This window comes from Numida meleagris, chromosome 22, assembly GCF_002078875.1.
Source record: "Numida meleagris isolate 19003 breed g44 Domestic line chromosome 22, NumMel1.0, whole genome shotgun sequence".
Taxonomy (NCBI): domain Eukaryota; kingdom Metazoa; phylum Chordata; class Aves; order Galliformes; family Numididae; genus Numida; species Numida meleagris.
This window is the reverse complement of record NC_034430.1, coordinates 1,520,841-1,535,436: the sequence shown is the minus strand read 5'-3', so window position 1 is coordinate 1,535,436 and position 14,596 is coordinate 1,520,841. Positions and strand designations below refer to the sequence as shown.

The 14,596-nt window shown below is 46.6% G+C and overlaps 1 protein-coding gene across 5 annotated transcripts in view; it reads left to right on the top strand.

Moving 5' to 3' along the window:
* EYA3 (EYA transcriptional coactivator and phosphatase 3) overlaps nt 544-14,596 on the top strand; it is a 45,196-nt gene continuing 31,143 nt past the window's right edge. For 4 of the 5 annotated variants that reach the window (XM_021375143.1, XM_021375141.1, XM_021375142.1 and 1 more), the window contains exons 1-2: nt 544-666; nt 9,427-9,518. The gene's annotated coding sequence lies outside the window, so the exon portion shown is untranslated. The remainder of the gene's footprint in view (nt 667-9,426; nt 9,519-14,596) is intronic. The other variant, XM_021375140.1, reaches the window with a different exon arrangement.

Here is a 14,596-nt window from a genome sequence, read left to right as displayed (position 1 = left end):
ACGGTTTTAATTTACCACAGAAGGGATCCTCAAGTGTTCTTCTAAATAAAGTATTTATCCCAAGTGCACTGCCTTTAAGGTCTCCTCTCTTCTCATCTTTCTGTATTTACACTTAAAGGAAAAGCTTTGAAATCACACAGACGAAGTTTATTTGATGGCGTATTCGTGTTCCTTTTGGTGTTTGTTTTCTCTTCATCACCACACGAATTCTCAGAAAAGGTGAGGTTAAAAAGCAAGTTTTGACCTGTTAAAAAAAAAACAATTTCTGAAACATGTTTGAGCTTATTAAAAGCTAACGCGACAAAACCCCCAGCCGGTGACACACAGGAAGTTTTCCACAGACACCCTATCGCGTGGCTTTAACACTCAGGCCGAAAAGTGACAAGTCCGTGCCGCTATGCTACGCGTCTTTCTTTATTTTCTCCTGGTACAGGCGTCGCGCTACGCGTTATACGAAATAACCACAGCCCTCCCACACCCCTCCCTGAGGGGCCCCCGCCGTCGCGCGTACGGCCCCGGCCCCGGCCCCCGGGGCGGCTATGACGTCACTTCCGGTCCCGCGGCGTTCTGCTTCCGGGTCGTGCTGCGGCTGCGGAGCCGTGGGGCTGCCGCTGCCATGTCGGATTCGGGACGCGTTCCCGGGCGCGGCTGCGGGGCCGCTTCTCGGTAAGAGCTCGTCGAGTGTGCCCGGCTGCGCTCCGCGGGGCCCGGGGCCTCCACCGTTGAGCCCCGCCGCCGCTCCGGTCCCTGAGGCCCAACGGGCCGCGGCTCGCGGGCGCGGGAGGAGCGCGTGGCCTCGTCGCCGTCTTTCCCGTGGGCCTGAGGAGTTGCCGAGGGCCTCTCGGGCGATGGCGTCGGGTTAGATCCCAGCACTCGACCGCAGAGCACCGCGGGCCCAGCCCGGAGCGGCGCTCCCGGCAGTCCCAGTGCTTCCTGACGGCGCTGGGGAGCATCCGAGAGCTGCGGGAAGACGGTGTCCGGCTCTCTGAGCTCGGGGATGAGGAACGGTTGTGTGAGGTAACCGGGGAGCACGGCCCGGCTGCGGGCAGCCTGCGGTGTGCCTGGGCCTCGTGGATCGTCTGCACGGCCATCAGCGGTGTGCAGCCCTATCTATGGAGCTCGAGGCAGCCTTGCTCGGCCTGTGGTGGCTTTGCAAGGAAGCAGTTAAGAGAACAGAATAGTTCCTTTGGGCAGGACCATCAGAGATAACAGAATCACAGAACAGTTGGGTTGGAAGGGACCTCAAAACCCCCCAGCCGTAATCCTTGCCAAGGGCTGGGTTCCCAGGGCCCCATCCATGGCCTCAGGCATCTCCAGGGATGGGGCACCCACAGCTCTGGGCAGCAGCGCCAGTGCCTCGGCGCCCTCTGAGTAAAGAATTTCTCCTCACATCTGACCGAAATCTCCCCTCTTTTAATTTAAAACTGTTTGCCCTTGGCCTATCACTGTCATGCCATATAAAAATCAGTCTCCATCTTTTTTGTAAGTACTTTGAAGTACTGGAAGGCAGCAGTGAGGTCATCCCAGATATCATCTCTTCCAACCACCCAACCACTTCAAGGCTAACCAAAAGTTAAAGCGTTACGACTGAGGGCATTATCCACATGCCTCTTGAACACTGGCAGGCATGGAACATCAGTCACCTCCCTAGGAAGCCTGTCCCAGTGTTTGACCAGCCTCCTGGTGAAGAAATTTCTCCTAATGCCCAGTCTGAAGCTCTCCTGGTGCAGCTTTGTACTTTTCCCACATGTCCTGCCACTGGTTATAGGGAGAATGCCTTCCTCTGTATACCTCCTCTCCTCAGGAAGCTGCAGAGATCAATGAGGCCGCCTCCTGGTCTCCTCCAGATTGGATAACCCCAGTGTTCTCAGCTTCTCCTCATAGTTCATGCCTTCAGTCCTGTCACCAGCTTTACTAGCACCGTCTGGATACATTCTTATTATCTGTATACATACCTGCACGTTTCGGTCTGGATGAGTTTGGTATGGGCTTGCACTGGAGCTTGTGCAGACATATCCAAGACGATGTGTTTGGGCTTGGCAGCGCTGTGATCAGTTGGGCTTCATAGATGTGTTGGACCCAGATTAGCTCTGATTAATATTCCTGGTTTGTAGAATCATAGAATAGTTTGAGTTGGATGGGCTCTTTAAAGGTCATAACCTATTTCAACTCCCCTGCGGTGCACAGGGACATTTACAGCTCTGTCAGGTTGCTCAGAGCCCCATCCTGCCTGACCTTGAATGTCTCTGGGGATGGGGCATCCACCACCTCCCTGGGCAACCTGTTCCAACGCTTGCTGTGCAGAATTGCTGAAACTTTATGCCAGCTCCGTGGTAGGGTGCCTTATTTGGTTTCTGTACTGTGTGGTGAGGCTAGATTGTTTCCATATTGAAGCTGGTCCTAGATGCAGAGTATCTATAGCAAGTCAGATGGGTAGATGGATCATCATACCAGGCTTCTTTCTCTGTGTGGAGCTAGCTCTACTTCTGTTCCTGTGATGCACTTAGTCTGTAGCCTGGTAACTTCCAACTAGCAATTAAAGCTCAATCGTATTGTTATTAGGATAAGATTCGTACAGTTATCATCTGCCTCGGTTATTTGGTTTCCATGACTTTTTGCAGATTATCCTAACTTCAAGATATCAAGTGAGATAGACTTTTGTTTAGAATCACAGCAATTTGCATGCCTCAAGTCGCTGTTTTCATAATTAACAGCTTAAAAAAAATACACAAAGATCATCTAGTTTTCTCAGTTTACAAAACTGCAGAGCTACGTTCCTAACTATGTACCCATTATCCTTTGTGGGTTTTTTTTTTAAATCATCTCACCGCGTGCTACTTTGTACTGATACATTCTGCAGTCCAGTTTTTACCACACAACCAAAATTACACAGCTGCATTCTCACTTCTCACCTAAATGGTAGCTGAGGTTAAGGTCTAGCAGTGCATGGACCATTAGAAATAGTGCACGGTGTCTTTCTGTGGCTTTTGCCCATATCTCAGCTCTTCCATGCAACGTCAGTGGCAGTTGTGGCACCGTGGTAACTGTGTGTTGTTGCTTTATGGGACGGATTGGATTGCAAAGCTGTCACTTCCCTATCACAGATGTGTGCAACTTTTTCCCAAGTAATTGCTGACTTCTGGAGGATTTATAGCTTCTCAAAATTGTACCTGGTAAAAGTTAAGATGCTTGTGAATTGATGTTCTGAATTGATTATGTCATATGTTTTATTAAAAGGGTTTTCATGTTTTGTGTTAATGAGCTGGAGTATCTCTCCAGCAAATTAAATGTACTGTGTCCTAGCTTTCATGTACTGAAGGACAGCTATATAGAACCATAGAATCACAAGGTTGGGAAGCACCTACAAGATCCTCTAGTCCAAGTGTCCATATATATGGGTACACGTACTGTTGTGGGTTTGTTTAAAGTGAATGAAGAACCTGAAAGCAGTGTGTTTTTATGTGTAAGTCACATTATGCATCAAGATTCAAGGTTTACAGCAGCTATTATCTGAGGATGGACATAAGTAACTCAGTATCAGTATTCTTATTTATCAGAAATAGAAATATTTTAAATTTCTGCCCTGCGAATGAACAAGGACCTGTCAGGATGGAGATGTAGGGGCAATTTCTGAGTGCCTAAATGGAACCGTGAGGATTTGATGTTTTCTGTATGATCTCACAGCCAGCAGTGCCTACAAGCAACTCACCTCCAGGCACTGTTGTCTCTAGCAGCGTCTTGTGAGTGTTTTCTTTGGTCACCTGAACCACGAGCAGCGGCACACACTGGTTAGCTGTAAGCTGAAGAAGGCATTTTTCAGCTTTTCCTTGCTTTGACTTGTCCTTAATTTATTCCTTCTTTTCTTTCATCCTAATTTGTCTGGAGGTTTTTAATTTGTTGAAGGGCTGCAGAACTGCTCCTCAGCAGCATCCTCTCTGGTGGCCCCTCTCTAGCAGTGGTCACGGCATAGTTCAGATGGGTGCTGTGCCTGGTACCTAAGGGATTAACTTCCAGTTTTTTCTTCCATCTTCATCTGGAGCTTCAGTTCAGGTGGTGCTGCAGGGAATCAGATTCCTTCCTAAAGTGTTAGCCAAACCTGGTGTTGAGAGTAGTGCTGTGGGAGGAAAACACAGCATGCCTTAGCTGGCTCTTCAGTGCGTGGAATCGTTCTGGGATCTTTTTCCATCTCTTAGATAAAGTTTGGAGTTAAGAATGTGGCTCATCTAATTTCAGAGGCAATTAAACGGTTGTTCAGTTCTGCAGAAGATGGTCTGTCCTCCTGAAGTTTAGCCCTGTCTAGAGAGCTCTTCTCCCATCCCAAGAACTTCCTTTGAATGTTGAAATCTGTGTTGTTTCTGTTTAAATGCTGATAGTCCCGTTTGTCTGAGTCACGTGGATCATAACATAAAGTGTATGGCAGTTCTAAACCTTGGGTAATGGTTTCCTTTTCTGTCAGTATTACACTGTCGTGTAAATCCATGTTGAAGATTTTACAAAACAGTCTTTTGTTAACTTCTTTTCCGTGATGGTTTTGTTTGCCCTACTATATTTGGGCAAGCATAAGAAATTCTTCCTTAATTATAGTTGGTTTAAGATGAACAAAGAATACTGCATATTCAGTACTAATATTGTTTGAAAAAGTAGATGATTAATTACTTTTCAGAACAGAGGAAAACAAGTGTTCTGAAATAGGGTTGACCATAGTTGTACTAGAAAAAATTTCCCCATGCCTCTTTCCTGGTAAAGACCTAGTTGTTCTCATATATGAGCTGGGGAAAATACTGTCACAGAAAACAACTGTTGAATTCAAGGTTTTAGAATTTTACACGGAAGTCTGATCTCATTTGCAGTAATTCAGGTGTTTTGTTCAATGCCATTATGAGAGTTCTTGAAATTTCAGACACCATTGCCTTGGTTTTTCTCTTTGTTAAACCTTTGTTTCCCGTCCATCCACAGCTTTTGGGGTAGAGGGAGAGGAGTTCACCTTTGTAGATGATAAAGGGACTCAGAGGTAATAAGAGCTACTTCTTTTCTGTGTTAGCTTGCCTAGTATTCTGGAGAGCTATGCAGGCACAAACATTTTCTTCTTCTTTTTCCCCTGTACCCATTCTTTCTCTCTGTCATGCCAAGCCTGCTGCTAGGTTGGCATTTTTACATATGAAAAAAAAAGATTTTTTTTTTTGATCCAGGAAATAAAAAATACTTACACTTACCTGACCTGAAGGAAGATAAGAAGACCAGATAAGTCAATGATACCGGTGCTCTTGGCATTTTAAAATAAGATGGCAAATGTTGCCATCTTTCAATTATTAATCTGTAGTGTAGCATTCCAGGACCTAAACAGTTTACCTTTATTCTGAAGTAAACAGCAGCAACGAGGCGTTGGCTGTGCTTCTCTAATCTCTGAATGCTACAACCTCTTTTGTGGATGCTGTTGTAAAGATCATGTGATTGTCTGCACTGAAAGCATTACTTTTTAAATACTGAAGCTATTGGAGTCCAGTGCAGTGGTGAAAGTAGAAAGTGGTCTATTTCAGGGAGGCATTTTTGTCAGCCTGCCGGGTCAGCTAGGCCTAAGTCAAAGAGGGTGGCACTTTGGGGAATTTCTTGATAGGAACAGCTTTGGGAGCTAAAAGACAGTAGAAAATACTGGGCTGTTGTTTCTCAAAGGTTATCTGCTGCATTAGGTGAGCAAGAAGATACCTGACCTGGAGGGGGGCAACCAGCCCATGGCAGGGGTTGGAGCTGGGGGACTTCGAGGTCCCATCGTACCCAATGTGTGTGATTCTGTTGCTTGCAGGAGGGGAAGAGCAGGAGGGGAGCAGGCCTGAGGGCGTTGGTGGTTCTGCTGGAACTCCAGTCCTGTTAGTCACTGCTGGGAGTGGGCACCCAGTCACAAGTGATGCGGCTAACTGAGCGCACTGAGCTGCAAAAATGGGTTGTGGCCAGCCCAGCTGTTAAGGAAATCTGATTGCAGATTGAGTGTAAGGGTAAACAGCTTTTGATAAACTCTGCGGTAGTTTGTGTAACATGGTTCACTTTGCAGATGGTGTGAGATATAAAATATGTGCTACCACTTTCTGCGACTCAGCTAATTGTAAGTATCTTGGTAAAACAATAGCCTAGTGCTTAAATTGTCCACCTTCACTTTGCAGTCCAGATACAAGCCTACAATAGTCAGAAACTTCAGAACATGCAGCATTGTTTTTGCTAAGATTTATTTGTTGCCTGGATAGGGATTAATTCTCAACGATAAGATCTGAAGGAAAGTGTGTTCACAGTAACAAAGATATCTTCACGATATCAAAATGTTCATGTTGCTTCAAGTAACTGCTCTCGTAGGCTGCTTTTTGTTACCAGCCACCAGTTAGATTGTTGACTCCAATTGCTGTATGCTGAACTTGGCAGTCCAGACAGTTTTTTATCCATCTGTTCATAGTTTGTACCTGCCCAGTTTGGTTGCAAGGATGCTGAGTGGCTTTGCATTACTAAAATCAAGTTACAGAATATTTACAGCTCTCTTCTTCCACAGAGTCAATCTGCCTTCCATCAGGAAGGGCAGTCTGGTTGGTCAGGAAGCTTTTGCCTGTAATGAACCCATTCTGTCTGCTCCCAGCCACTTCTTGCACTTCAAGTTATGGGAATGGTCTCCATGTAGATTGGCTCTGCAGTCCTTTGACCCACTAAGGCAGCTCTGAGTGGCCTGTATTTCCCTTATTGCTTGTTTTGAAGGCCACTTTCAATCACTGGTAATCTCTCTGTATTGATACGACCTTTCAAAAGTTGAGAGCACTCCTACCCCTACAGTGACATTGGCCACCTCTTTCTTCCATTCGTTTGGTCTTATGGACATGTATAGATGTGGGTTTTTTATGGCACGCTCTAACCTAATCTTTCTGTATCACTGCTCGTGTTAGGGAGCAGCAGGGACATGCTAACCCCCAGAGGAAGGAGTGCTGAGTGTGACAGCAGGGCTCACAGCAGCAGTATCCTCACCTCAACACCCAAGGGGTGAGTGGGGCAAGCTGGATGAAGGTGAGGGGTCTGCAGAGGGGATCCATAGTAGGGCAGACTTGAGGTCAGGCTGAGAAATCGCATCAGTCTCAGGCTCAGGTTTGGAAACAGCTGCCATGGCTGGGCAGCAGCCTGTGCCAGGTGGCCCAGTGCTGACAGCTCTGTCCTGTCTGGGCACAGCCTGCAGCTCAGCTGCACTGATGCTCAGGCGGGCACCCTCGACTCGCATGCGCTCCCTAGGCAGGAAGCAGTGACCTTCGCCGCAGCCTCCAGCAGAGCTTCCTGGGAGAGCTGGCCCCAGGGTCACCAGCTGTGCTGTCAGTACAGGTGCTGTCCTCCTCGCAGCCCTGTCACTTGGCACAAGGACTTGGAAGGCTGGAGAGCAGACCTTGACAGTAAAGCCTGAAGTAAGAAAGACATTGAATATCTCAGCTTTACCTGTGGCCTTCATCGCTCCATCGCCAGCCCTGCTCAGCAGCTAACTTTGGGAGCACCTCTCTCCTGTGAGGAAAGGGGGGTGGTATTCTGGGGGTGTTCAGCCTGGAGAAGGCTCTGGGAGATCTCACTGTGGCCTTCCAGTACTTGAAGGGAGCTTATAAACAGAAGGAGAGTGGTTTTTTGACATGATCTGATGGTGATAGGAGGAGGGGGAATGGTTTTAAACTGTAAGAGGGGAAATTAAGGTCACAGGAGAAAATTCTTCACTCAGAGAGCAGTGAGGCATTGGCACTGCTGCCCAGAGCTGTGGGTGCCCCATCCCTGGAGGTGCCTGAGCCCATGGATGGGCCCTGGGCAGCCTGACCTGGTGGGGGGCACCCAGCCCAGGGCAGGGGTTAGTTAGGGATGGGTGGGTTCTGAGGTCACTTCCAACCATTCTGTGAGTCTGTGCTTCACGGGAAGCGCATCAGTGCTGGAGACAAAGGCAAGGCAGGGATGTCCCCTCCACAGTCCTTTGAGCACAGGGATCCCACAGCTGTGCCTGCAGGCAGCATGGCACCAGGAGGGTGTCTGGGTGCTGCCCCTGCCCCTGCCAGCAGCACTGATGCCATGGGAGGGAACAGTGTAACGAAGGTGCTTAATTAGGAACAGCGACAATTGCTGAGCATCAAACACAGTCGTTTAAACTTTTTTTCCATAGTAAAAAATCTCAAGTATCCAGTACTTCATTCTTTCCTTAATTATTTTTTTTTTTTGAGCAGGTTACTCCAGCAACTGTTGTTGCTAAGACACAAATAGCTACAGATGTCCCCAGAACTGATTGCACGGTGATAAATGCCATGGCTGCCTCTCTTGCAAAATAACAAGAGAAATATGTAAATTTACTGCAGTTGCCACCTTTTAAACATCATGGTGATGACAGTTGAGTGCTGAAATAGTTTCTCTCTAACAGAACTATGGCTTGGATTCCTGGCAGCGTGTGGTGGTGGCTGCATTCATGAAGTCTCTCAGTGAAAACAAAGTTTACAGCCACGTAACATCAATAATTCTCTTTTTTTATTCACAGTTGATACGATGCTGGGTTCTTTTTCTGTGTGACAGACGATTAAAAACTTCAGTCTCTTGTGGCTAAATGTTCAGGAAATTTCCAAACCTATTTTAATGCATTGAAAGTAGCATCTAGGAACGGGAGACAATGTGCTCTATTGTTTGAATGTTTGTTTATAAAACCTCTGGAGGCAAACATCTTTTTTTCCCCCCCCCCTCCAGAGCTGCAGCTCCAGAAATTTGCAACCCAGTTATGGGTTACCTAAGGCACGGAAATGCGTGCGAGCTGTTTTCTCGTTTGTTGTTTTAGAAAAGCAGTCTCATGAATTCTCACTGAAAGAGGAGTGAATTGGCTTTGTGTCTTTCCTTATGTGTGTGTAAATCATCGTGCTTTGCTTTGTAATGAAAGGAGGCACATAGCACTTCGGGTTCCATGCGAGCTGTGTGTTAGATCTGTCTGGAAGAAATCATTGCGTCGTTTCTGGGCTCAGTGGGAGCTGTTTTGCTCAAAGACAAAGCTGTTATTTCCAAATTTTCTTCTTGTGGGAAAAAAACAAAAAACCAGCGCATTTCCCCATTTAAAAATTTCCCTGTTGGGTTTCAAAATCGAATTTAAGAGAGTTGTGTAAGAGCCGGGCAGGGAGGCTGCACGTATGGCACTGAACGGAGCTGCAGGCAGCCTTAACATCAATAATACTAAAGGATTTGAAAAAATAACATGGCAATTCCTGCTAGCGAGATGAGCAGTGCTTGGGCTCAATATGTTTGTGTTACAGCATTGAATGCCTCCATTTTCATATATTGCACTTCCCCCCCCCCCCCCAGGTTTTCCATTATGTCCCACAGGACTGTGTTTACACACTTGTCGTGGCCACGCGTCCCCTCACAGATGAGACACGTAACCTGCCTTCCCTGTAACTTTTGCAGGTTTTTATTCCGAGTCTTCCCCAGTTAATAAAGACGGAGAGAGAGATCGAGCGTAGAGAGCAGCAAACAACCCAGCAGATCTCACAGCAAAGGTTTGTTCTCTGGTGTTTGTCACAATATTTGGCAGGCTGTGTGGTGTGGGTGTGGGTGTGGGTGTGTGCAGACATGGAGGAAAAGCAAAGAATAGCTGAGCAGAAATCTTTGCCATGAGATGAGCTGAGCTGTTAGAGATGGGAGATCAGCAGGCTGCTGTGTGGCTCTGCTTTCATTCATGAGCCCTCCTCCACTTTTTTAAATGGCCCCTCCCTGCTGTGACAAACAAACAACAAAAAAAAAAGGGTGGACTGGAGAGCTGTACTTAGAATGGGTGGATTTAACAAACCAAAGCTTGACATATTGTAAGCTGCCTTACAGATGGATTCTGGGGAGAGTTTTGGTTCTGGAGAGCAAAGACTGCTGCCTGAGGAGGTGCTTGCTGGCAGTGTTAGTCAGTAGGAGTTGTGGCTCTTGTGTTTTGGAGTTAGAAATCCTGCTTCCTTTTCCCTCTTACCGCATCGGTGTTTTCCAGACTGTCTGATACCGAATGCTTAGCCTTAGTGTGTCACCGTCTGGACGTGGTGCTCCCATCTGGATGTGGTGCTCAGGGACGTGATTTAGCAGTGGGTTGTTAGAGTTAGGGTGGTATGGTTAGGAGGAGGTTGGACTGGATGATCTTGAAGGTCTTTTCCAACCTGAGCGATTCTGTGATTCGTGAATTAACTTGTGAACATCATGTGAAGCAGATCATTCACAGTACTGCTTGTAGCTCTACTTGTGACACGAATGCTTTGTGGTAAGGAATTTGTTCCTTAGTGGAGGAAGAAAGGCAGCTGGGCCCCTGCTCTTTGCTGCCTGTCCTTGCATTTCACTGCAGCTGCACTGCTGTGCTATGCACCTTTCTTTCTCAGCCTCCTTAAAGTGTTTAGATTTGTGCTCACTTATCAGACAGGCCGTTTTACGGGTCAGGGCATCTGTTTACTCATTCACTTGGTTTGTGTTGTTGTGATGGTACAATGTTATAAAGCATTTTAATCATCTTCTTGCCTGAAGGAAGGACAAATAAAGCACAGGATTCCAAATAGTTCAGGTTCCAAATAGTCCCAAAGGAGCCATCTCATTGTAGCAACCAACCCAGGAGCCAGCCTGGTGCTGGCATTCCTGTGATCTTTAATCAAGAACAAAACAAAAGATTCTACACCACCTGTGATGAGTGCCTGTTCTTCCCACTCTTAGGGGAGCTCTTAGGAAGAGAGCTGGGTTTGCTATCCTGGTGCAGGCAGAATGTAAGTTTGGCTATTTGGGATGTCATGTTGAAAGTGTTTTGACAGCTTGAGTGATGAAATAGCGTCACAGTTGGGTATGGGGGTGCTGGAATATGAGGAAGGAGAAAACAGTGAAGAAACATTCCTGTAAAACAGGGGAGTTCTGTGCAGGGGCATGCTCCGTTGGAAAAAATATGAAGCTTAGACTGTTCTTCTATTGCTTAATTCATAGACCCACTTCCCTTCATGGTAAGCTTCTGACCCTTGAGTAAATGAGGAATGGAAATAACAGCACAGATCACATTGTTACACATATCCCAACATAGCATTTTGTTTCAATTTCTATTTAATAGTTTTAATTTCATTAGGTCGTCTTTGTTTTTTTTTTCCAAAGGAAGTAGCTGCTATTTTGAAGTAAAACAAAACCATATTCAAGCAGCTTTTTTTTCTTTCTAATAGTATAATTACAGCTTGTTGGTTTTATTACATTATCCTTGACTTTAATTATTTGCAGCTTGAGAGAAGAACTGTTCCTTTATTTAAAGCCAAAGTGGATGGGCATGAGGTGAAGAAAAATTAAAGTAAATAGCAGTCCAGCCTGATGCTAATAGCAGGTAGCTTTTGGAAATTATGTCTGTAATATCAAGTTTGAAAGAATTTGATCAATATAGACTTTGCATTTGGGGATTTTAAAAATGGGATTTATTGCAAGAAACTGTACCTAGGCTTTCAGCAGGGAATTAGCACAGTGATATTATGCAGAGGAGAAAGCAGACGGCTAATTTGTGTAATCCTCTAATCCATACCTATGCTTTAATGCCTTGTTCTGAAGTTTATGTAATGCGTTTCAAGAAATTGAGCATGCAAAATAAACTGACGTGCAAAATAAACTGACGTGCAAAATAAACTGACGTGCAAAATAAACTGACGTGCAAAACGCCTCTCCTGGAGGTTGCACTTCATCTGCGTGCTGGGCAAGTGGGGATTTAGCTGGCATGGCTATTCAGCTAGTCCAATTTACATTGAAAACTGTTGTTCAGATATTACAGGTAAATAATGAAAAACATCCCAGATAGGAAAAAAGTATATTTTTCCAGTGTTTTGGAGCGTTAAGTCTTGACTTTTTCTGGATATTTCTTTCCCTGTGCTAACACAGGATGGTTTGTGGCACACCCGGTTGTGTTTTATCGAAACCTTTCCATTCATAAGCCCAGAGCTTATTGGTATTCTGACCATCAGAACCATCTTCCCAGACCTCCCCCTCCCAAAAAATGTAATAAAAACATCAACAGGAAAAGTGACCAAACCCAACTGCTCCCAAAACCGTTGATATCCAGTTTCTTCTTTTCTGAGGTTAGCCAGCATCGGCACCAGCTGGGAAGCTGTGGTTTCGCATGGGAAGGGGAGGAGGACCCATGGCAGTTGCTGTTCCCCGCATGGCGATGACGTGGTCACCTCCGGTCACGGTCCAACTGCCACGGGTTGGGCTGAGGGTGGTACCGAAGCTATCCCAGATCTGCTTTGGTATCTCTTCCATTGCGGTTGCTCATGGTTTAAAAGTTCGATAATAGAAACTGCGTGGTAAGCTTATCTAAAGCACAGCTGCCTCGAGTTTTACATAAGTTAAAAATCTAATTCTGAAGTTGGAGGTGCTGGGGAAAAAAAAAAACAACCCTAAAAAACAGCTTTTGGCCTTCAATTTTTAAGAATCAGCTGTTTGCCACGTCAGATAATCCACCAAGTTCAAGCTGAGCAGGTGCAAGGTGCTGGGGCTGCTTTTTGGAAGGCCAAGCACTGCACCCAGCTTGGAGGCCCGGAGGAGCCTGGCAGCGCTGAGCGCTGCGGTGCTGTGCCCAGAGCAGGCTGCTTGGAATCGGAAGGATTCAGCCCTGCTGGAGGGCGCTGGGAGGGAAACAGTGCAGCCAGAGCAGCTGCTTCCTGCAGCCTCCTCCCAGGTGCAGCTGTAGCTGGCAGCAGCTGTGCCCTGCCTCCCTGCAGTGCGAGCCGAGCCTGCCAGGAGCACGGAGTGGGGTTCTCCCCTCTCTGGCCCCACGTGTCCCTGGGTGCTCATGGAGGTGGTGGTGGACGAGCTCGAGGTGCAGCAGCTCGCAGCACCCAGCTGGGGTGGATGATCCGGGCTGAAAGGCCCCTGAGTCAGACACGTGTCACAGCTGAGCGTATGTTCCCGTTTTTGGCTACGTGAAAAATAAGGAAAAGTGTAAATTAAACTGTAATGTTACAGTGGCTCTGGATGGAAAAGGGCATCCCCTGCTCCCACTTGTGTGCTCTTGCCTGTTTTCCTCTCCTGTGGCTCCCTTATGTGTGGGGTGGGGTGTGAGGCTGGAGCTGACCCCAGTGGAAGGCTCTTAGCAGAAGTGCTGTGTTTCGGAGGCTCTTTTCTGTGTGTGTGTGTTTTGTTCGGTTGGTTTTGTTTTATTGTTTTTTTCCATAGAACAAGATCAAATCCAGCCTGCTGCTCAGCCATATGGCTGCTGTGCTGGGCACAAAGGAAGGGTATCAGGCAAGCAACAGTGGGTTGCTGGAGGTAAGGGAGGAACAGGAGCTTTTCCTTCCTCAGCAGCTCCAGGTGAAATTGCTTGTGGCATAGCAAGCCTTTGGTAAAGAACAGCCCTGTCGCTCCCAGCCAGTCCAGGTGTGCTGGCTAAGCACATCCCTCTCACCCAGAAATGCACGCTGTGTATTCTGGTTGTTCTGCCTGCTTCTCTGTGAAAACGGAGAGAGGTCTTCTGCCCCACCTGCTGTTTCTGGAGCTATAGATGCTCTAGAAGACGGCGTGAAGCCAGTAGAGGTCCAGTTTTCACTTGCCATCTAGGCAAGAAGTTACTGTTGATCTGCCACTGTTTGTTCTTTTGCTTCCAGGTGCTGTAAGGTGCCCTTCTCATTTGGGAAGAGCTTTTTTCACTAGCGTGTTCCAGCGTGAACCTTTTTGTACTACTACTTAGAGTCTCCTCAAAAACCAACCGAAGGCATTGCTCACAGCCTTAAAGCAAAGTCTGGAATGGGAGGCTACTGCTGTATGGTTCTTTTAGAAGAAAGTATGCAGTGAAACTGTAAAATGGAAGGACAAGGAGCAGGACCAGACTGGTGTGATACCAAATTCAAACATTGTTGCTGTTAGCATTTGTATTCCACGCTTGTTTTCAAAATCTTTGAATGCCACAGCTTCTCTTCTGTCTTGGGTTTTCTGTGTTATCTCTATTAAAAAGAAATAAAGGGAAATAGGTTTTTAAAATTTCAAATAGTTACAGTTGAAACTGAAGGTGAAAATTGTAATGATGGCAGCATCACTTTGCTTTGCATACTTTCTTGTATAAGTATACGGCATCATTGGAGAAGATACGGATTACTGAAAAGCCTTGGTGCAAAGTCAGTTGTTTCCCAGTGAAGGTAGTTATAAATAGCCCTTAATTATGGGAGGTGGCCTTCGAAAACAATCAAACGCTCAGTGCAGTTTTACCCTGGCATTTAAGACCTTTCCCTTTCCTTTTGTAAGGGAAAAGAAATCCACTGTGTTTCCATGGATAGTATGGATTTATTACAGCCTTTCAGGCTTCCACCAAGATACATGGCAATGCTTTCGTGGCTGTGGAGGCAGGAATAGTTTGTAACTCAGCAGAGAAAGTGATTTGCTCTGAACCACGGAGCGTTTTTGTGCTTTTCCTCTCGCTGCTGAAACCCGTGGAGGATTTGCTGTGTGTGCCATAACACACATCCTTGCTGGTGCAGGGGACAGCTCTGCTGGCTGGTGCTTGGTCCCAGAAGACCAAGTCAGAAAACACGGTTAGTGAATGCTGACCAGGCCGAGCTGGAGAGGACGCATGCCTTCATCTGTTGTCCAGCAGGTAGCA